This window comes from Squalius cephalus, assembly GCF_949319135.1.
Source record: "Squalius cephalus genome assembly, chromosome: 10".
NCBI classification, from domain to species: Eukaryota; Metazoa; Chordata; class Actinopteri; order Cypriniformes; family Leuciscidae; genus Squalius; species Squalius cephalus.
Window position 1 is genome coordinate 16101219 of NC_137131.1, and position 25399 is coordinate 16126617.

The 25399-nt window shown below is 35.4% G+C and overlaps 1 protein-coding gene across 2 annotated transcripts in view; it reads left to right on the forward strand.

Annotated features, from left to right (window-relative positions):
- Window positions 1–324: 324 nt before the first annotated feature.
- Window positions 325–25399, forward strand: part of lrrc7 (leucine rich repeat containing 7) — a 123971-nt gene continuing 98896 nt past the window's right edge. The window contains exons 1-2 of one of the 2 annotated variants that reach the window (XM_079883696.1): window positions 325–720; window positions 22129–22401. The gene's annotated coding sequence lies outside the window, so the exon portion shown is untranslated. The remainder of the gene's footprint in view (window positions 721–22128; window positions 22402–25399) is intronic. The other variant, XM_079883697.1, reaches the window with a different exon arrangement.

Genomic DNA, 25399 nt, shown 5'->3' on the forward strand with positions numbered 1-25399 from the left:
AATCTGTGCGTTGATTGCAGATGCTTAATGAACTATTTTTTATAGAAGAAATATACGAGCTAATTGGCCGATTTTTGTCTGAATTGTGTTTTTTTATTTTTTTTATTTAACTGTTAAAGAAAATGCCGCAATCGTAGGTTACTTAATATAATATGTATTGCTTACACCCGAATCACATCACGATTGTGCTTCAACAATAATAATGCTTAAACTAACACATAAACCAAATAGCCCATTATGCTCAGCTGTTTGTTAGTCTAGCTACTAGAAAATAAAGGTGCCTGAGACGCTCAAATTGATAAGCTCGCTAAACTCACGTGGCCTGTAAACATGCGCGAGCAGGAGGTGCTAAATGAATAATATGGCGGAGAGAATAATTTAAGACATAATGCAACTTCATAACCAATCCTCGCACTCAGGAGTGAAGCGTAGGTGAACTTGTTTGATTGACGTCGTGGGAGTCCGTCCGCAGACCACTGTATGCACGCGCGCAGCCATTGCACTGAACCGCACCGACGATGCAGAGGGGATGGACACGGTCTACAAGGAGGCACGATGGTTAATAACATAGAGAATTGTGTCGTTTTTGATTAAAAACGTGACCAGCTGTTATTTCCACTGGATTTTTGGAAGGGAAGGGAGCCGAATTCCGTTTTTGGAAAACGTCTTTTTCGAACCTTACGCTCATTCAGTCCCAAAATGAACAAACTGCTCCAAACGGTACGTAGGAATTGAGTGCATGTTTTACATGTTTCTTTTGCTCTTTAAAGAACGTGTTTTACAGTGGCAGTGCTTGAATGTTCACGCATCTGCTGCACTGAGTCGCAGCTGGCTGAAATGAAAGAACGCCTACTCGAAGTCAGAGCTTTGCGCATGTTGCGGGTGTCATGTCTCAAATGTTCAGATCCACCTCTGATTTAGTGTTGACCCCTCTGTCTGACCCCAAGGAGTTCAGGCGTTAAGGGGTTTTTGCTAGGTAGTACAAGTTAACATTGTTGGTCGCGATCTCCCTTGTAATTTCTAGCATCAAAGTCATGATGCGTTTACTCAAAAACGCAGTGTAGGCATGTTAATCCAAGTTCAGTTTGGCACTGTTGCTTATTATGATTACCTAAATTAATTTGCCCCTTTAAATGTGTATGTTTGTGTTTTATTACAACAAAAAAGAGGAAGTTGATCAACTTTTCAGCAAAAATAAAAATAAAATATTTTTTTGCCTATAATGTCATTCAGTCACTTCAGAAATGGGTATCATACGTGAAGTGGGGCACTTTAAGATAATTTGTCATTTGTTTTTAAAATATCATCCAAAATGGCTGCATTAATGTCAACCCATTTTAGTTAATGATTTATTTATTTTAAATATTCACTCTAGTTAACATAATGGTATTTGCATTGTAGAGAATGTGTTGGGACTGAAATGTTTAGTGTTCTTGGGACAGAATATGAATCACCTTCAGAAATAGGTGACATGTAATACGTTTAGAGGTTTGAAACGTAGTCTTGTCAGAAATAACAGCCTCCTTATTTTATTGAGAAATCATTTAGGAAACTCAGTGGGGGGAGCAGTTTCATAGTTTTATCATGTTAAATGTTGAAGCGGACACATTTAGCCCACCTAATAATTAGCTAAATAAATAAAAGTAACGTGGTTTAAGCTTGCAGATTATTAAACGTGTTCCCAAAGTTCTATGAAAGGGCAAACTCTGAGAGTGGGCGAATGATATGAAGTTAACAGTAATCACGACTTTGAATTTTAGTGCAAAAGTTTACTGCAAATCGATTACCTGTATATAGATTGCTGATTGTTTCTAATTTTTGTTGCATGTAGGTCAGACAAATAAGCATTTAGATTGATACACAATGAATTTAGCCTGTAGACTATTTGGTTTCAGAACAAATTTTGTTTGATAGGGCTCAATTTATAGGGCACATTTAGTATGCACTTGCTTTTTTTATGTAACTAAAATTTCTTCAAATGTCCATTATATGATAATATAACATCATAATTGTCCATATACATAGTTTGTAATGCTACAAATGTGGTTTGAAAGACTTGAAATCAGTGCCTTAGAGAGACTCATCACTCCCTCACAAGGTCACCAAATCCTTGGAATGTTTTCCTCTAGAAATCCATCTGAAACCATCTTGACTGGGAAGCAGGCCAACAAGAGTCAGCTAAATTATCTGGGTCTCATGTTAGAAAGGGCAGAAAGTATCAGAAAAAAACGTCCCTGTTGTTTCCGAAATCAAGAAAACCTCTTTTTAATGTTTAATAGTCCGTTGAGTCACTATTATTAATTGGCGTGCATCATCAAAACGTATTCATTTTAATGTGCATACGGGTCCATATGAGGCTTCTGCGTGTTTTAGAGTTTTATGATGATGATTTCAGAACTAATGATACATAAACAGACCTGGTTTGAAGGAAGCAACAGTGCAGGGACTGGATCGCCTTGATCAAGCCAATCAGATTAAAGTAGGTCTTCTGTCAACTAGGTCACCCCGACCTACATACGCTTGTCCCATGGAAAATACTCAGCTTTTTTAATCATTTAATGTATATTATGATAGAGCACGGAGCTGCGTTTATTAAATTCACAACATACTAAATAATTAAAGAGGTGTGGATTATCAGATCTATCCGTTCAACTCGCACTGGTTTGGTAAAAGACATGTTTTAGGGAATGTAACCCATGTCTTTATCAATAAAGTCTGTATACACTATACACTATATATATATACACATACATACATACATACATACATGTATACATTGAGTGCTGAGACATTATGATATGTCCAAACTGTTTGATGGTAACAAACAAATGCCATTTTATAGTTGATCTTTAATTAAGGAATTACTGGACGTTAGGAGCGTTTGTTCCGAGTTTGTTTTATTCAGTTTAATACTACTACTCTTCAAGCATTTTTATGTGGATTCACATTTACTTTCAGGATTTCTACTGAAGTTGCTTGATTACATCATGCCATGCTCTTTTAAGTCTTTACTCCCTATCTCTCTCTTACACACACACACATTTTCTCACTAGTGGTGTGGAGAATGGAGGCAGCCAGAGCTGGCACTTTAATTCCATGGTGCTTTTTCCTCTTCATATCTGTCAGCGGGTCGCTGCATAATTAGCTGCAGATATCTGCACAGGTTTCCATGGTGCAGCATCATCTCTGTGTGAAAGGCCTGCCTACACATAAACACTTTCTCTCTCACACACACATACACAGCAGAATGCTGGAGGTTTAGCACTTTATTATAATTATCGCCTATTATTGCAGATCTGGAACACCCTTACTCACTATGTGACTTCACAACTAGGAGCAAAGCAATGCATCTGCTGTCTTCTCAGTGGACATAACGGTTCTTTGTTGAAGTGTTTGTTGAAGTGTTACTTTCCCATCTGTTGTGTGTTGTGCTGTGGTTTGCCAGTCATGAAAACACCCACAAGCTTTCACCTTTTGAATCATCACTGTAGGTAAGAATGTCGGCGTGATGCATAATTTTCAATGTTCCTCGATGACTTGCGATCTACATCCTACTTCGGTTTACCTCATGAGTGCTACGTTGAGGTTACGAAGAAGCGATATTTGCGCTTTCTGATTTTCTGTCTGTCAGTCTGTCATGATTCTCCGTACACTGTCAGAAAAGAGTTTTTCGGCTTTTCAGCCTACAGACAAGGTTTGATTTCAGTGTTGTGTGGGCGTCTGCAGTGTAAGAGCTTACTCTGCGGAGAGAGAGGCAGAGAGTGGGGGCTTCCAGTTGTGCTCCTCTGCAATGGCAGGCTGAGAGCGGCCCCTGCTGTGTGTGAGAAGGGTGACTGATAGCTGAGGGAGATTTCTGAGGAGCTGAGTAAAAGTTATTCAGCATGCTTATCCACTCAATCTGTCATTCACTTTCCACATGCAGCAAAGGCATTAGCTGCTGTATGGTACGGGACCAGTGGGGAGGCAAAGTCCCAATAAGAATTCATGTTCCTGTTCCATGTGATGTTTAAAGTTTAGTGCGTTTAGCATATGGAACTTTAATTTATCTTTAATGACAACCTACCAATACTATTTATATTTTTATACAAATAAATTATATTTATTTATAGAAATATACACTACTATACAAATGTTTGTTTTTAGTATCTAATGCTCAACAAATCTGCACAGTAAAAACAGTAATATTGTGAAGTATTTTTTTATTGTATTATTTAACATAACTGTTTTCTATTTAATATATTTTAAAATGTAATTTCTTCCTGTGATGGCAAAGCTGAATTTCACTCCAGTCTTCAGTGCCATCATGTGATCATTCAGAACTCGTTCTAATATGCTAATTTGGTGCTCAAGAAACATTGTTTGCTCTTGAAAACAGTTGTGCTGTTTAATGTTTGTGGAAACTGTGATAATTTTATTTTAAGGATTCTTTATTCTTTATTTGGATCCCCATTAGCTTCCATAGAGTTGTTGATAATCTTCCTGAGGTCGACAAAACAATAAAAGGACAAAAAGCTATACAAATAAATAGTGTTTTAGTGTTTCCTTAATCTGAGTAATTAACAGCACTTTACAAAAATGTGACAAAGAAAATAATTCAGTCATTTAAAGTAGCAGACACATACAACATACATATTTGTAAGCATATCTTTACATAGTCATCTAAAAGCATATGCACTTTTTTATATATTTATAGAAACCATATTCCAAGCAGCAGCTTGGCCTTGTCCTTTTCAACGCTATCTCACGACCAATTCGTAAGAATTTGTACGAGTGAGTAAAAGGTGGCTAATTCGTACAAATTCGTATGATTAGTCTAAACCCCAGTTACGGGTAGGTTTAGGGGTGGGGTCAGGGGTAGGCCATTTGTACGAATTCATAAAAATTGGGCAACTCGTAAAATATGTACGATTTAGCAAAAATCTTACAAATTCATATGAATTGCTGTGAGATCGGGTTGGTCTTTTTCATCAAATTTGTTTGTGGATATGCTTAAAAGAGTTGAGCCTTACTCACTTGACACATGTCTAAACCCCACATATAGACGCTTTTCAAAGAAGAAACTTTGATAGATATACAACTGTCAATGTCAAAAGCAGACATTTATTTGAAGTAGACAGTTTCAAATAAATAAATAAATGTATTTACTGTGACTTTTGATCAATTTGATGGGGCATTTCTGAATAAAAAGAATTAAACAATTTAAAAAAATCTTACTGACCCCTGCAAGTACTATTTATCATAACCAAGTCTCATAAAATTCTCATCAAGTTTATGCGTTTTTCATTATAATAATTATAAATCATTGTAATGTGTAAAATTAGTTTTACAGCTCGAGGACCTTTCCACATCCAATTTTCTACTTCACTTCCGTTAGTTAATCTGTACTGTCCTATCTCAAAAAAAAGAAAAAAGAAAATAATTTTTCTAAATTGTAATTTTATAAAAAAAATATACATTTTTGTGAGTTAAGTTTTTGTGAGTAACTTTTTTAATTAGTCTGTCTGTTTCCACCTCTTTGACCAATTTGTAAGGATTTGTGGACCAGTTGCAGACATGATGAATGGTATTGACAGGGTAATCAGCCAATCACAGTGCTGCCAACTTTCACATGACTTTTTCCTGTATTTGCTCTTGATATGTACTTATGTTCTTCATTGTGTCTGTGAACTTCAAGAGACCATAGGATCTTTTTGTCATTTTACATTTCAGAAGTGTGTTCGTGAGTTCCACCTATGTGGTATGCCCGCACTGGTGTGAATTTCAGGATTTTTCCCAACAGCCCATACAGCAAAGTTTGACTCCGAGAATGACCGGCCTTTGAGAATGGAATATGAGGTTTTATCCACTGGAGCAAAAGTGTTTTAGGAACATTTGTGGTTTACCAAAACTTTTTGATCTCTTATTTCGTTAAATTAATTTTACTTTATTTCTTTACAGTCATCTGAATTGCCATTTCATCCCTCGAAGCCTCAGACAAAAGCCTTTAAACAATGTTTTGCACTATGCTTTCCTCTTGAGTGAGTGGAAATAATAACGTATTCATATAAATTGCATAGAGAACAGGCATTGAAGCGTATGTTATTCATAGTAGTTGTGATCTCACCGAAGATGAATCTATTGGACAAACAGGGACTGACTGTGGATTTGCATCAAGCTTGAATAGATCGCATCATGGCAAAGGAACCCACCATCTTCTAATTCACTTCTCCTTATTAAAACATGGAGGCAGGATGACTATGGGAGGTGATGAAGGGTAATGTGATTGGAATACACAGTGATTCCTGATCACCCCCCCCCCCCCCCCCTTATTTCTCTGTCACTTTATCTTTATTCGTCATTTATATTCCAACTGAAATCCACGTTCTCACAGACAGTTGCTGACACAACATGAAGATTCACACATCAGCAGGACAGATAACATGTTACTCAAATATTCATAGATCTTCACAAGCTCTTTGCTTATCCCCCAGAATCTTTGACTTTGAGGGGGCTTAGCTTTGTAGACACACAAGTGAAGGTCACAAGACTGTAAATCCACATCGAGTGTGGCATTTAGGATTGCATCACTGTCCTCAAATAATTATGTTTATGATAAATAATTAGCTTGAATAAAATTGACCAATAAAGTTCCCACACTTACTAACAATGAGATGTTAAGATATAAACTGCGTACATTTCCAGGATATTTTCACTAACTGATAAACTGCCCCTTCAAAAGGATTATGCAGCAGCTTACACAGAGGAACTTGCATGGTTTTATTTGCATTATGCTTATGCACAGTATCCCTATGTATTGTGGGGTTGGATAGCCTCAACTACTAAATTGCAACTCGGTATGCAAACCTGTACAGTAAAGCTGATGGTGCATATTGCACGATAAGACCTGTTAGCCGGTCACTCAGATCATACTCAGGGACTTCTGTTCTTAGTTTCATTCATCTTACAGATATTTGAACTTGAAACCAATAAGCATTTGGACAACAAGCCAAATACCTTTACTTATGCTACCATTTAAATGTGTGGGGTTAATAAGAATGTTTTTTTTTTTTTTTTGAAAGATAAGACTTCTACTATAAGCAGGTCTGATGACTGTCCTGATTCTTCTCGGCTCACATGCAGGGGATAGAATAAAACAGATGCAATTCCATGGAAAACCATATGCTCATTGAAAATCGTTTATAATTTGATATGCAATGCATTGCTGCAGTTTATATGCAAATATCGTTTAGTGTGCAAGCAATCAGATTCCTTGTCAAAATACAATGACATATTCTTTTTCCATGCAATACATATCATTTGTGAACATATTTTCAAAAGCTATGGCTTTTGAAATGCTGTGAAAATGCATGTATTTAATTGTAATTTAATGTTAAATTTGTTTTTTGAATTACCATTTAATTTAGTCTGAAAAGAGTATAACGTCCCAGAAGTCCCTATCTTGTTATGTAAATTAGGGTTTTATGGTACATTGTTTATTCCATTATTTTAGTTTGATGTGAGTTACCCTGATAGAATGACCCTGTGCTCTGTCCATATATGAGTATTGGCCATGTTTTATGGACAGGCCATTTACGATGAACCATCATTGTGGCATATCAGTAGCCTACATTTGAAGGTACAAAGCAGATTTTGGTAGTTCAAGTAAATTGGTATATTAACATTAAATAATTTAATAAAGTATACAGTTAAAGTTATAAATATATATAGGTAGGTACTAATGTCCTATATGGTAATGCCAGAAACATTTTTATATATATAACAGGATTTTACTTATATACTATTATTATTATTTTTACAGTGTAGAAAGAAAGTCAAGTGATTTTAAAAGGACATAAGAGTGAGTAAATTACAGTATGAGATGATTTTAACTTTTGGGTAAAACTATTAAATAATGAGAGATGGGAATGTGTGAGAACTGTGAATGGATTTGGCAGTATCTGCCCTTGGTCGAGCATGTACTTTGTGTCCTTGAGTTGTTTTGCTTTTTCCTGCTGTTTTTCCCACTGATAGTCTGGTCACTGGTGAAGGTTGATAGGAGTTGGTTACAATGCAGATAGAGTGAGAGAATGTTTGCAGTATATCCTTTTATACTGATACACAAGTGGTTTGACAGATGTGTTACTGTGGAGACTGGTGTAGTTTGGAAAAGATGACGGATGCTGTCTTTTGTGTTTGGTTTAGAATCTGAATGTTCCTTTAAATGCCATTTTATAATATGCCCTAAAACATAATAGATGATAGATAATAGATAAGACGTATAATAGATGCTACTTTATTTACCCCCTTTTTTGTTCTTAGAGCTTTAAGATCTTGAAGTTCTTCTAAACAAGCTAGCATTTGATTGATCCTTATTCTGCTGCAAGGCATTATTGCTGAACATAAAATGTTCAAATGAGCTGAACATCAGGCGAATGAGAAACTAGGGCAAAACATAACGTACTGGACCCATAAACTAAGTGATCTCTTGCTACAGTATCTATTTTGAGCAGATAGACAATGAGCAGATTTGCTTCATTTTAATCACAAATTACATGGAAGAAGCATTTCTTGAAATTATTTTGCTTTAAGATGATATTCACTTAAAAAGTATATAGGAATGTAGGACTGGAGTCATGAAGTGTATTGATCGGTCTCTGTGCACCAGATGGAGCCATGGCTGCATTTTGAAGCGTTTCAATCAGATATGTGAAATTGCTATTTAAAAACCAAAAGCAAGCTATTTATATAATCTAAATCTGTCATTCCAATCGTGTATGACTTTCTTTCATATGTGGAAAACAATAAAAGATATGACTCAATTAACATTTTTGTTTTGGACCCCATTGCCTCCCATTGCATGATCAAGGTTCTTCAAAATATATTCTTTTGAGGTTCTCAGAAGAAAGAAAGTCTTACATGTTTGGGTGAGTAAATAATGACAGAATTTTCATTTTTGAATGAACTTTCCCTTAATGGAATGTTTTGTAGGGATTTAAAAAAAAACAAAAAAACATTATATTCCATCTCTGGCTGAGATATATTCCAGCTCTGGCTCTTACATGTAGGGCAGTGCTTATCTCATCATCTTCGAGTATGGAAATAGAAAATGGTTGATGGATTGAAGTCTAAAGTAATCCACACTAAAGAAATGCTTGTACAGTACATTGACATTACTGATGGTGGCTTATGAAGTTTTCTTATCAAAGTCTTAACTAGAAGATTAGTGAGCAGTAAGTATGTTTGCTTTGGTGTCTCGTTACCATTTCCACGACGCACACGCTGTAGTCAACAGTAGATGATAAAATGACAGAACTTAATTCATATCCTCTGTCTTGCACTTTCTCCTCCGTAGCCTGCAGTTTCCATGGCAACTCTGTGTAGCATGAGCGCTTGTCAGCCCACTCAGGCAGGCTTCGCTGTGTGAAGTCACAAATAAAACATTCTCTCTCTTCATCTCACCATCCCTATACTGCAGTACAAACCCAAGCACTTCCTCCTGACTATACCAGTTCCATCGATTCACACAAGAATCATACCAGTCCACTCAGCTTGTCCTCCTTTGTGGAATAGTAAAGAATAGCAAATCACGATATTGCCAATCCTGGTAGAGCTTTTTAGTTATTGGCAGGGTAATGTTTCATTTTAAGCATTGATTGTACTGTACAATACCTTATGAAGATATAGTTGTAAAGCTTAAAGGTCAAGCTTGGATTATGGCTAAGGACATCAGTTGACAATGTCAAGCTCAGTTTTGATCTTGAACTGTTAAAAAGTGTTTTAGAGAACAAGAATTTTTTTTCTGTTGTCAGAAGGTTCTGTCTTATATTTCATATGCAGGAACTTCATAATTTCTGTTCCAGAAATCGTTCCATTATCTGGAAAAAATTGTAGCTATTTACTGTTTAATTCACATCGCGGTACAATTTAAGGCCTTATTTTAGGGGGAAAACCTAGAAAAAAAATCAGTATGTTGTATATTTGAAATATTTACTGTATTCTTTGAAGGATAGTTCATAAAAAAATCTAAATTCTGTAATTTACTCACCCTCATCTAAACCTGTATGACTTTCTTTCTTCTGTGGAAGATAAAATATATTTTGAAGAATCTTCACGCTGATTAAATGATTAAAAAAAGGAAACATAAGAGGGATCTATGACTACATTTGGCACTATATTCGAAGTCTTCTAAAGACATACTGTATGCTAGATTTATCTGAAGAACAACCCAAATTTAAAGGGCCCCTATTATGGATTTTTGAAAATTACCTTTCATGTAGTGTGTAGCATAGCTCTAAGTGAATGAAAACATCCAGCAAAGTTTTAAATTTGAAAGTGCACATAAAGACAAGTGCGTATATAAAGTTATTCTTTAAAAAGTATGAGTCGACTCTGAGTCAATTAAATGAATCGATTTTCAAACGAGTCATAAGCCGTTTCGTTGTGACGTCAAGACGAAACATTAGCATATTGCCTGCACTGTAAAAAATGAATCATGAGTCTTGTAATTTTCATTAAAAAAATTGAGGTGATCATTAAAAATATGATGTATATTTTATTAAGAAAATTGTGGTTAGAGTTTTATTGAAAATATTGAGAAAATTTCACTAATAACACCAAGAGATGCATTTTCCTATTTTTTTTAAGGAAACATACACAATTTTAAGGCTTGAATTGAGGAACTGATAAACCTCATAAAATTAAGGAAAAGGGGCTACCTATTTATTTTAAGAGAATTAGCTCATTTATGCGGTTTTATTTAGAGACACCATTGTTTGTTCCCAGCATGCTTTGCACATGGCTGGAAATGGAGAGTAAATCTTGAAATTAAGTGTTATTTCATGTGTTTTTGAGTAAAGGGAAACATCTGTTAATGTTTAATGTTCAGGTATGTTTGACATTTGAAAGAGTTTCTATTATGTTAAAGTTTTGATCGTTACCATTGTGCAGAAGAGTAGGGCTTATGGTTAGGTTGTGAATAACTGCATTTATGTAATATTCTGAAGCATATTGTTACATACATGTAGCAATAACTCTGCTAATGATAGTGCAGTAACAAGTTTGATTCTGTGCTGTTCTAGCAGTATACGGTCTTTTTGTAAAACAATATATCTCAAAGTTAAATATAAACAGGTCATATCCATTCACTTAACTTCACACAATTTTGAGAATAAAAAACACTTCAAATAAAAAAGCACATTTTCACTAAAAAATTGTGTGTCATAGACTAAATAAATTAGGGCATTTTACATGATTTATTCAGGTAGATTCCATGAATGAAATCAAGCTTTAACTACTCAAAAATATTATGTGTAATATTGTTACCATAATTTTTTTAAGTAACATTTTTTACAGTGTGCCCACTTATTGCGCGCACAGACACCAGGGAAAACTTGAACCTCAAACCGGCAGCTAATTCCTGTGGATACTCTGGATAGCATCATGTCGAGAAGACGCTGTGCTCTACAATGTGAAGGTAAAGCCAGTTTTTTTCTCACTGCCCAAGGACGAGCATGTGAAGAATCAGCGGTTAAAATTCATCTTTACCATGATACCACAGGAATAATCCTAAACTTTTGCTGTGTTCCCTTTATTTTACTGACGACTGCTTCTCAAATCTCGGAGTTCAATGCAGGATTCGCGAACCGCTTGCTCTTGAAACATGGTGTTCAAAAAACTTAGTTTTGAGTTTTATATTGTGTAGGTCTCCTGCTAACTGGTTAACTCACATTACTACTGTCTTACTGAAATTCTTCTGCTAATCAGTTGTGGGCCACTATTACCTAAAACTGTGTCTATTAATGCAGATTGTCTGTTGTTCTCACTACTTTGAGGAAAGATTACGCATTGAGCAAGATCTGTTTTACCAACATTTATGTTACATCAGTCACTCAAGCTAGAGCTCGGCTAATGTATACAACATTGCATACATGCACTGTTATTGATACAGTTTCCACGTGTTCACCGCAATATATTAGAAAAATACTCTGTAAATAAATTATTACAAGTAAAATAATCGGTTTGTTGATGGACATGCACTTGTTCATGCTGATGGTGAGGAATTACAGTTGCAACATCTCATAATGTACCTCAAACTGAGTAGTGTATCACTGAGAAACATCCTGCTTGAGTCGTCCTTGTGATGGAGGTTCGGGTTCAATAACTAGTCCTTCCAATGTTTCATCATCGGACTCGCTCTCGGATTGATATGGTAAAATCAACGTCATTGTTCATTACTGTGTTTAGTTTACGGTGTAGGAAGGCTCAGGACACACATACCCGACATTGTTATGGCAATGGACGTTTTTGTTTTTTCGACGTAAACCAATCACAACAGACTGAGCTGTCTGGCCAACCAGAGCAGAGTAGCTCGCGGAAAGGCGGGATTTAGAGAGATTGATTCATCTCACGAGTCGTTTGAGAATTATTGAAAATGTGGTAATGTGCAAATGTTTGATGCATGTAAACCTGTTGTAGGAGACTCCAAAACAACATTAGGAAACTTTAAAATAGCATAATAGGGGCACTTTAAGTCTTTATGTATTGATAATATTGCCCTTTAGATAGCTGATAACTTTAAAACTGTTGAAAATGGATCATTGAGTCAGTAAGTTAAAAATGATTCATGAATGAATCTGTCCAATTCCATTTAATGAATGATTCTGAATAGTGAATTAATCACTTGGTATGGTTTGTGAACCTAATCCACAAGTTCATTGAAAAGAACCAGCTCAAAATTCTGATTTACTGTTCAGTTTATATACAGTATATATAATTGAAGAAATGAACTTTCATTTTTGGATGAACTGTACCTTTAACAAGTGGAAGCTTAAGACATTTAAGGACAAATATTATACTGTCTGGCTCAGTGGGTTTGCTTCTTTTTGGGTGAATGACTACATGGTGACTGATGGTACCTGCTTGGTCATTTCCCAGCAGGGAGGATGTGATTTGTAGTTATAGTGGTTCATTCCAGCTGACGTTCATTTTGTCCTCTGCACCTGAACCTTAAAAACATAAGAAACATGAACAACGATCAGTTAAAGAAATTGCTTTGTTTTTTCATTACTTTTATTTCAAGTTCAGCTTGAATGTTTAAACAGGTCTTTCCTTAATTCAGAGTACAATTCTTCACCATGCTGACAAAATGCAGAGGCACCAGAAATAACAAAGTAGGCCAGTGCAAGGTATTCTGGGATGCCTAGACACCCTTTGGGTGCCATCAAGAGACTTTAGTCTAATATTATTACTCTCTTGCATGGGTGCCTGTTTAGCTTCTCAAGAAGTCTTGTGACATTAGATGGTTTACAGCATCTAATTTGATCTTATCTTGAACTAATGAACTGTTTATTTTATGTTTAGTTACTTATTCAATCTTCATGTGGAATATTCAGCTATAGATCATAGCTGCAAATAAAACTTAAAAAGTCTCATATGGCTATAGTGGCTCTATTATGAAGAAAGCAAGCAACTTGACAATGAAAACATGAAAGAATTCTAGGATAATTAATGTTGAGGATGCACTGAAAATCAGAGCCACTTATTTTTGTGCACTATGAAACCATAGGTTATAAAATGCATAACATATCAGTTCCATTTAAAACAGACCTCTTCTTAAAACACAAAAATGCTACAGGCAGGTATAGGGGATGAAACTTGCTCTCTGAGAGGCCATATGGGCTGTGTTAGTGCCTGGAGGTGCTCCCGTTCAAGTGACTCAGTGATCTCGTCTCCTCACGTGGCAACTCCGCTTATCCTCAACTCTCCGCCGCGGGCCGTCAACATTAGAGGCAGGAATGATTGTGTGTGGCCTGCTGTGCTTCATAATAAACATGCATGATATGTTTTAGCATTTGTACTACCTCGCTAATGTGTAGCAATGTTGATGGTACGTCCCAGAAACAGAGGACCTTGGGGACGATTGCTCCATTTTCCACTTCCTTCTGTTTATTAATTTATCTGTTTTATTTGTGCCATGCCTGACCTGAGGACAGCGCCTTTAAATGAGTGCAAGGTGCTCATGAACATTTGCTTTTGAAGGACGAATTTGCATTTGAAAGATTTCAAGACCCTTTCACTCTGTTCAAATCATGTCATTGGTGTTTCTTCAAGGCACTTTTGTCCCTGTGGACTGTGAATTTCCTTAAAAATCAATTTAATTTACTAACCTTAAACTAAAACATTGAATGTGCATGCATTATTGGAGGATTCTGTAATTTATTTCTCCTAAAGTTTCATGAACAAATGTCATTTCCACCTAGGCTTATTACAATTAAAGGGATAGTTCACCCAAAAATGAAAATTCTATCATCGTTTACTCACCCTGAAGTTGTTCCAAACCTGTATGAGTTTCTTTGTTCTGCTGAACACAAAGGAAGATATTTGGAGGAATGTTTGTAACCAAAAAGATCTCGGTCCCCATATATATTTTTTCCTACTATGGAAGTCAATGGGGAACGAGATCTGTTTGGTTACAAACATTCTTCCAAATATCTTCCTTTGTGTTCAGCAGAACAAAGAAACTCATACAGGTTTGGAACAACTTGAGGGTGAGTAAATGATGACAGAATTTTCATTTTTGGGTGAACTATCCCTTTAACAACATTTTTTATTCAAATTTATATAAATAAACACAGATATTTTTGTTGCTTGAAATAAAATAAACATGAACTGAAATAAAATGTGAGAAAAAAATCTTAAACTTGATTTATTTTATCCTGTTGACCAAGGAAAGTTTTACATGATATAATGATATAACTAAAACTAAAATATAGAATATATATATAGACTATTTGGTAACACTTTATTTTGATTGTCCCTTTTGAACATTCTGTTGACTATTTATAAGTATCATTGCACCTACATGTCTACTAACTCTCATTCTCATTAGAGTATTAGTAGAATGCTGCTTAATATCTGCTAACTCTTTATTGTGATTCTCCCTCAAAAGACATTCTACAGACTATAAGTAACTTTGCAACTATATGTCAACTTATTCTAACCCTACTAGTCTACTAATACTCTACTAACACTCTAATGAGCGTTAGTAGACATGTAGGTGCAACGTTACTTAGTCAACAGAATGTGTTAAAAGGACCATCAAAATAAAGTGAAACCGACTATATACATGTCTATATAGACATAAAAAAAACTAAGCTGAACTAAACAACAAAAACACATCCAAATTAACTAATAGTATCTCAATTATACTAAAAATAAAAAATGTTTTTGATCAAAATGTTGGTGGAGGAAATTATATTTTAAGCATTTTTAGAATGAAATGGCTGACTACTTTGTCTTGCTATGGATAATTTCATATTTTAATTTCATAAGTCAAATTATTTAAAAAGCATGAAAAAAAGTGTTTTATTTACATATCACAGCTCAAGCATTTTACAGATTTCATATTACAGATGCTCATTGTCTTAGAGGTAAACAACTAAAATAACTTTTAGTAAAAAGTTTTGGTAAAAGAGTCGGTTGCGGTAAAAAGAATGCCACGACAATGTACTTGTGTATAACACTGATGTAAATAATTTTCATACAATGGTAAAGTAGTTTATTACAATATTTGTTACAATTACAATATTACATTACAATATTTTGTATTTTCCAAATTTAAGAATGATTTTAATTAATAAATGTTTTATTGTAATCAGTCCGAGACACATGTATTTTAATTACAAAAACTGTATTTACAATGCAACTGTAAAAAATGGATCTAAATGAATTGAGTGTTTCCAGTTCACGCATATTTTCTATGTGGAGAATCACCTTCTGATTGAATGGAGGTTGGATTCCACTTGGTATTCTGCCTCAGTTAGAGGGTCCCGTTAAGCTATACATCATCATTTGTAGGATGGAGACTGGGCCCCATCTCCCCATGCTTCACTGGGACAATGACCTTAAATGTTTCGCTTCCATTAAATAGAGCGATTGAACCTGAGTTTGGCATGTTTAAATGCCGCTGTTTGCCATACTGTGCAAATTACAATTCTTTTCCCCAGCATTGATCTCTGGCTATGCATGGGCTCCCCTCTGGAGTTGTGGTTTAATTACACCCCATCCTCTCTCTTGGTTAGGCCTGTTTCATCAGAATGCTCCCTAGTGCCATGGGAATCCGTAAGCATGAGGTCACTGGCTTTACTTCCTGCTGAGCAGATCTGGACCTCAGGTGTCGGAAGCTAGTTGGCATTTGGCAAACGGCACCAAGTGTACACCTGGAACACTGATTTTGCTGTTACGATGACCATGTGATCGGCATTCTCGTTCAGTGTATTCTCAACCGTCATTTAATTATTTATTTTGCCTTGGAGTTCTTAAAGGAATAGTTCACTTAAAAATGTAAAGTTCAATGTTTAATATTAATTACCCACCCGTATGATATTCTTCAACTGTATGCTGTTTTTTTATTTAACATAAAGGAGATTTTCTGAAGAATCTTCACATTGCTCTTTCCATACAACATCAATTCATACTGGTTAAGTTCCAAAAATGACAAAAAAGATAACAAAAAACACACCAATAAAGCACCATAAAAGTCATCCATATGACTCATGCACTATATTCCAAGTCTTCTGAAGCCTTAAGTCATAATAATACACTGATATTTTTCCTCTTCAGGCAGTGAGCTGTTAACTCAAGAACAGTTGCGACTGGATCATAGAGTCTCGAGAACCAGATTGGCAAATTAAAAAACTATTTTGTGCTGGATCAGGTTCACAAATCATACTGAGTGGTTTGTTGATGATTTACTACTCATTCGTTCAATCGAATCAGATTAATTTGTTCACGAATCAAGTTCACCTCACTGACAGATTTCAAATTGTCAGGTCACTGGATATGGTAGACATTATGTATGTCAGTACATAATGACTTGAATTTGGTTTGTTCCTCATATAAATATAGCATATGGCTTTAAAAGACTTAGGGCATTTTCACACCTGGCTTGTTTGGAGCAGTTGTTTTGGAAGCTGGTGCGGTTCTCCGTAGTTCGGTTCATTTAGGCATATATAAACACGGCAATTGCACTTGGATCCACACCAAAACAATCGAACCAAGTGCAGGAAATTCTGATTCTGAAAGCAGCTTTTCTGTAGCTCAAACGGTAGAGCGTTTTGCGACGCCAAGGTCATGGGTTCGATTCCCAGGGAAAGCAAGAACTGATAAGAATGTAAAAATGTGTCGATTTGGATAAAAGCGTCAGCCAAATGCATAAATGTAAATGTGAAATGTGTTATAAAAGCAGCAGTCCCTGATTCTGAGAGTTTTTGTAGTTGAAATTCAAAGAGCCCCTTTGTCTTGCATAAAAAAGAAGAAAAAATAGGAAACGCATGAGGGTGAGTAATAAAATTGTCGTATTTGGGTGAACTACCTCTTTTAAATAGTACTACAGTCATTCTATGATAGTACTACGGTACATGCTTCTAAATTTAACATCTACTCAGTTACACCAAAAATAAATAGAACACACTTTTGTGTTTTGTTTGTCTTTTTTTTTTGAGGGCATCTTTATAAATAGTTGCACCACCATGGCAGGGTGTTGTTGGCATCACTCACATAATCCCCCTTTATCTTTGTGCTGAGGTTGGCAACGTTTTTCCGCAACTCCATCTCTAATGCCTGTGAGTCATGCATCCTCATTTTGAATGTATGCTTAGATCCATTGACTAGTTTATGTTGAGAAACGCTCAAGCCTACTTTTCCTGTTGTAACTTGTATCCATAGTTGTTGTTGTTTTTTAGCTGTGACCCAAGGCACTTGACTTGAGGAATGATGTTCTAGAGTTCCAGAGGCAATTTGTAATGTCCTGGAGTTATGTGAAATTTTACTTGTGTTAACAATTACATGTACTTCAAAAAGAACATGAAGCACTGAGGAGAATTCAGATCGGTTTGTTCTCTGGCACCCAGTGAGTCATTTCTGTTTAACACAACACCCCCTCTGCTTTCTGCTTCCTGATTATATAGACGATGCTTTGATTGGCTGCAGTAGAAATCATGTGTACTGAAGAGACATAAGTGGATTGTGAAATTCAAAGCAAACATATTGTGATATACAGTTATATTTTACAGCAATTCTAAACTAAAGGTACGTGTCCTTAAGCAAGTTCCAGGGGCAGATTTTGATTGTGCTTTTGATTAATCTTGTAAAACAGAAATTATGACTTAAAAACATTAAGGCCCGGTTTCACAGGCTTAGATTAAAGGGGTGGTTGATTATGATTTCACTTTTCTAACTTTAGTTAGTGTGTAATGTTGCTGTTTGAGCATAAACAACATCTGCAAAGTTACAATGCTCAAAGTTCAAAGCAAAGAGAGATATTTGCTTTTAAAGAAATCGTTTTTAAGGACTTAAACATAAAAGTTTAAAAATAAAAGGCAGATCAGTTTCTGACATTTTAGTGCTTGTCTGCATGAGGTAATACACACACACACACACACACACACACACACACACACACACACACACACACACACACACACACACACACACACACACACACACACACACACACACACACACACACACACACACACACACACACACACACACAGGAGCTGTTGAAGCTCCGCCCTCTGTGCCAGGAGCAGCAGTTAATTTGCATTTAAAGGGACACACACGAAACGACGCGTTTTTACCTACCCTTAAAAAGGGACAACTTTAACATGCTGTACAAAATTATCTGTGGGGTATTTTGAGCTAAAACTTCACATCCACACTCTGGGGACAACAGAGGCTTATTTTACATATTGTAAAAAGAGGCATTATACCACCCCTTTAAGCTAGGATGTAGGCCTTACTAGCTTTTATAAATGTGCCCTAGAAAAAAATATTACTGTGCATCTTGAGACAAAACAATGGCACTAACATATTTTAAGATATGTCAGTGCAAGTTGTTTTCACTTAAAACAGTTAAAACATGCATTTTAGTCTAGGACTAGTTTAAGCCTTGTCTGTGAAACCGGGGTTATGGCTATAATATATATTTTAAGACTTACAAATGTAAGGAGTATCAAATAACCTACTGTGGTTAATTTCTTGTTAATTTGTGGATAGATTCTTTTTTAAAGAAAGAAAAAGGTATTTGGAAAAAAAAAATTGCATAGCAAAATATACACTACTGGGCAAAAGTTTAGGGTTAGTATTTTTTTTTTTTAAAGAAATTAAAACTTATATTTAGCAAGGATGCATTACATTTATTTTAAGGGATTTCAAGACTTTTTAGAAAAAAATTCTAAAAAAAAATGGATCGCAGTTACCACAAAAATATTAAGCAGCACATTCTACATTGATCATAATGAGAATTTTTATCTTGAGCACAAAATCATCGTATTAGAATTATCTTCAACAAAAGAGTGCAAGCTTTGTTGATAACTAAGCAAATATTTAATGACTACAATAGTAATTTCTCACTAGAAATTACATCAAAAGTGGATAACGTTGATCAAAAACATACATTTACACACAAACTGACCGCCAATTGAAAGTTTTAGATGTGGTCTTTATTTTTTAACTCATCTGTCACAGAATGGAAAGCAAAAATCGATCAGATGAAGGGGTGCTTCTCATTTCTTATTTGTGAATCCTCATCGAATCTCCTTTCCTCTCGTCTTAGCTCCACCCCCTTAGGATGCGAGGGAAGGATACACTTATGTACCCTCGCTCATGACTCCTCATGAAGCTCCTCATTCCTCGCCTCCTCGTGGTGCAGTTAGAGAATTGAGATGTCCTTCAAGATGGCTGAGTTGGATTGGTTTCTGGGTCATGGGCTTGATGACATAGGAGTGAGGAAACGAGGAAGGATCAATTTGAGTGTTGAGAAGCACCCAAGGTATTTTAGGAGACAGGAAATAAAGCTAACATTAGATTTGGACATGGCTTGATGCCGTAGTACCTTTGAATGCAGCCTCCAAAGGCAGCATTTTTAAGCTTTCAGATGCAGCCACGGTATCACCAGGCTCCTCCGTCATGGGCTGCGTTCCAGTCCAAAATTGTCATGCCCTTCACTCGCTAACTTCCCTTCGTCTCGTTCACTCGGATGTACGTCATTGTGAGTGCCCACTACTGGCGGAAACTGCAATGGTCTGAACTGGAACGTCCTAAGCCCTTGATCACTTGGAATCAGCTATAGAGTTGATTTATTATTTACATTTTTTTCCCTTTAAGAATTTGTTTAATGCAGCATCCAAATGTATATAGGTGTGTTTGGGTTGTTTTAAATGAAAAAAATATAATTAATATATCATAGTTGTTTGTTGTGGTGGTGATTAGGCAAGATCTGTGGTGACGTCACAATCGTACTGCATTGTGGGAAATATAGGTGCCTGAAGTGTACATATGAGGTAGACTCGCTCCCTCTGTCAAAATCGAGGGAACGAGGGTCTGTCCATATAAACTTCCCTCGTCCACTTCACGAAGTGGAACGCACTTCAAAATGGCGGCAGGGATTCCCCCGAGGGGAAGTGCTTAGGGAAGTTTGCAAGTGCGTGTCTAAAAGTGGACTGGAACGCAACCTTACCCACACAATGCTCTCACTCACTCGAATACTAGCATCTGCACCTGTTCCCCATCAGCACGCCAATCAGCCCTGCGTAAAAGCACACACGTCACACTTAGTCATGGTCTCATTTATGGACAACAGACTACTTAATCTAAAGATTACTTCGATAACGATACTTTATAACGATAACGATATCTCCTTGTGATTCTTCCATCAATCTCCTTGTGAATCCTCTCCTGCACTCTCCTTGTGATCTCCCCATGTGTTCTTGTGAGTCAAGCTTGTCATCTGCTTACCTGTACAGTACAGTATAGTCATGCTCTGTATAGTCCATTCATGTCATGTTCAATAATACTCAATATATTTTTTTCCTGTAAAGGAACACTGGTTGTGAAACACTATTTTATTACATTAAGATGTTAAAATGTTGTAAGTTTTAAATTTCATGGGAAAAGTTAATTTTATGAACTACATATACAAGTCGTTTGTATCAAAAGTAAAAGTCAGGGTTATTGTTATATTTTAGCATATTGCAGGATATGAAATAAAATGCATGATAATGTATTGGATATAAAAAAAAAAACATGGTTCCTTCAGGAAACACTGCAAACGTAACACAGTTTCAGCAAGTAATACGGTAAATTACAGACAATAAAAATGACAGTGTTAGAAGAAAAAAATGCATTATTCCATATGTAGCCATTCTCTGTTTCATTTTTATATGCTCAAGATATTAAATGTTTTCGGTCTTCAGTTCCTTAGATGTGAGGTACTGCTCATCATCTTGTGGCTCTGAAAGCAGTCTTGCCCTGCAGCCATAAATCTGTTTACTTTAATAGTGAGCTGTTCCCACATGCTGATCTTTAAAGCTGTGCTGTTTGCCACCAAAAGTGAATTTGCACTAGTGCTAAATCACATGGAAATGATACTGTGAATTTTCTTTAAAAAAACCTTTACTTTATAAATAAATAGGCAGGGATTAATCTTGTATCTTCACCCATATTTTCTCAGACCCAATACCTTTCAATCCCTGTTTAGTATCTTAATACATAATTTAGGTCGTATTGTGCACAATTTATCAGCCTGCATAATCTTTCATCAAAAAGTAATAACTTGCTCCACTCTAAAATGACTTCATCTGTCTATTGGTTAATGTTTACTAATATTCAAATGAACTTACTGTTACAGTTAAGTCTTTCTGAAATAGTACTTTTTAACGCAGACATTGAATGCCAGTCAACTTTAATGTAGTATTACAACAATACTAGCAAATTGTTGTTGTAAAAAAAAAAAAAAAAAAACCTTTAAACTTGACGTTCAGGTCAACCAATTCCCGATGGATAACATGTTTCACTTGAAAGAACATTGCATTAAGGAAGTGAACTGGGTTACTTGTGTGGATACAAACCCTAAACATTAAAAATGTTCTGCCTACATTGAGTTCCAGTGTTCTGCAGTTAGGCCATAAATACAAACTATTCTCTATGTGTTAAATTAATGTTTTAATTAGGAATGCTTCCTCCATGCTGTGTTAATGACTCTGTTTGTTTCGATAGAAATGGTGAGAAGGCAAAAAAGTTTTTTTTAGTGTAAAGTTTGAAATGATGGGCTAAAAAGAATAATAACGTCTTCTTTTCTCTGTTTTGCAGGTGCATTTGGAAACAAGAGGCAGCCTCTTTCAGTCAGTGCTTCAGGACTGAGAGTGTAGCATGGGCGATATAACAGGATATGCCATCAGAGTCTAGTGGCTGGCAGGATTTGGACAGGAGGCTGAAGATGAGGAAAACAAGTGTTTGCACACAAATGAACTGGGTGGCTGTCTATACCCACCAGTGATAATCTACACAAGTCCTGCCTGCTCTGGGAGTCCCTACAGAGAGCGGCCAATAAAATCTACAAAAGGTCATCCCATTTCTACTTCGGTAAGTGTGAAAAACTGCAGAATAAAAAAAAGCAATATACTGATAATGACCCCGCTGGTGCTGTCTGTCTGAGTTTTTTATTTTTTTATGTAATGTTCTCTGTTCTGTTTCAAATTAGTGCTTGGGTTTGTATGCTTAAAAAAGATTATTTTCAAGGAAAATGGTATATTAAAAGGGATGTGGTAGAGCTGGCCTTTGTTCTGTGCCTGATACTGTTGCCCTTCCTTTACAAGTTACTGCTACTGTCATGACAATCCAAATGGCTCCATAATTTCCTGTGGTCATAGAGGTCTATTGAATGGTTGAGTGAACTTTTCTTTTGTAATGGGCTCACTGAGCTTTATTGCAGTCTGGACAGATAATAGCATCATTTGACTTCTGGTCCTGCCCTGTGATCGAGATTGGTAACAGATGGACACAATTGTTCAACAGTTTTGATTTGGGGGCTATAGACTATTGCGTTTTGTAACTGAACTTCGCTGAATACAACAGATGGGTTAGGATAGAAACTATTATTCTGAAAAATTCAGATTTTTCTTTTTTTTTTACAGCTGCTCTTATTTTGACGTTTTTTATTATGATAAAAGAAGTATTTTGTAGTAAAGTTTAGTGTGTTTCAGATTAAATATGTGGTAATGTTGTATTGTATATTGTTACTAATGTACTTCTGAGGTGAAACATGGTGTTTCCTATGAAGTCAGCTTATTTATCTTAAAGGGATAGTTCACCCAAAAATGAAAATTCTGTCAGTAATTACTCACCCTCATGTTGTTCCAACCCCGTAAGACTTTCGTTCATCTTCGGAACACAAATTAATTTACACTACGGGAACTCACTCAGAGGCCCACTCAGAAGAAAATGAATAGTTGAATAAAGTCGTTATTTTTGTTTGTTTTTGCGCACAAAAAGTATTCTAGTCGCTTGATAAACTTATGGTTGAGCCACTGTAGTCACTTGGACTATTTTAAACATTGTCTTTACTAACTTTCTGGGCCGGCAAGTTTCAATAACATAGAAGCCTAAGGAGGAGTGAGACAGCTCTCAGATTTCATCAAAAATATCTTAATTTGTGTTCCGAAGATGAACGAAAGTCTTATGGGGTTGGAACAACATGAGGGGGAGTAATTACTGACAGAATTTAAATTTTTGGGTGAACTAACCTTTTAAAATTCTGCCCATACTTCTTTTCAGGTTGATATCTTACAAGTGGTCTATAAAATTCTATAATAAAAATATTTTGGTAACAGTTTACTTAAAGCCCTTATGTATAATGCATTATAAAGGTATTGATAATGTACATTATAATACATTGTATTTTTTTCATAAATACAGTAATATAAAATGCATTATACTATTTGCAGATTCTGAAATTGGTTGTTTGTCATGTGTTTTAATGCATTATACTTTCTAAAGGCTTGTTCAATGAATAGATAAGTATTATAATGTATTATAATTGTGGTTACAATAAAGACCATAAAATGCATTATAAGGTGCATTAAGGCAGAATTACTGCATTAAAAATACTTTTATAATTATAGTTGTAGTAATGGGTGTGTATAGTTACCAACATTTCCTATGATAAAATTCCTTAAAAATATAAAAATTCTATATAAAAAACTAACAACTTGCTCTCCTCTAAAATGAGGGCACCTAGGGCATGCTGCCTGTTATTGATTAATGTTAAGTAATATCCAAATAGCTTCTTAAATTACTGTTGTAGATAAGTCTGACATTTTTATTTTATTATTTGTATTTTTTCATTAATTGTATTTTTTAATGTAGTAATTTACTGCCAGTCAACACTAATTTTGTAAAGAACATGACAAAAATAGCAAATAATGACAGAGTTAAGAAATGTTACCATTGCAATATACTAATTTATGACCAATAACTTAATTTTTATAAAATATTTTTTTAAATATTTAATTTAAAAAAAAAAAAAAAAAAAAAAAAATTGCCTAAATAAATAAACACATAAAATACTAAAAACTGAAATTTGGGCTTCACAACTTTATAATGTACAGTATCAAATTCTGAGATTTGCTAAAGATTACATTTAACAGTGTTGTTAAATTATTAGATTTTTTTAATGGTTAACTTTAAGTACGCTTTAGATTGCAGCAAAGTAATCAATTTTCAATAATCGGCCAATATATATCCAATATCGACCAAATGCCAGTAAATTACCAATGTAACTGATATGTTACCATTAAATTGTGAATCCTTATACTGTACCTTTAGCATTCCCATTCACACTGAAAAAAATAATTCATTGGATTTACTCAATTGAATAGTGGACATTGGTTGCACACAAATTGTTTGCTTTGGTAGCCACTTACACAATTGTGTTCCATCAACACAGATTATTCACGTTTAAACAACACAGACTATTCACGTTCAAACAACACAGACGAACACAGACTATTCATGTTCAATCAACAAAGTAAATTATACTGAATATAAATTCATAAATCTTTTCAGTGCATGAACCAATCTTAAATGCTAAGTTTACACACTCTTTCAGCCAAAGCATTTACTATTAGTGTTGCTGAATCAGTCCACAACCTAACCAAATGCTCCACTCTTCTCCACAATGGTAACCCTCTGTAATTTAAATGGTTCTAATAATTTGAATGCAATTGAACATTAAACACAATTACACACTATCAAGTCTTCCCCTTTTCTAATTTTCTCAAAAACACATAAAATAACACTTAATTTCAACATTTATTCTCTCTTAAAGTCCCCATGAAATCAAAATTGACCCTATTTACTTTGTTAGCGCATATTACTAGTCTTCTGGTGAACAATTAATCCATGCAAGTAAATATATATAAATTTTTTTTTTTACCATGGTAATCTTTAATCAAAAGCTTAAAAGTTACTTCCGGTCTGGAATGGCGTCTTTTTCTGATGACGTAGGTTTGACGGCTTGGTTTGAAAACGCTTAACCACTCCCCTCAAACCGTTAGTCTGCTATGAGCGAGAGATGGAGAGG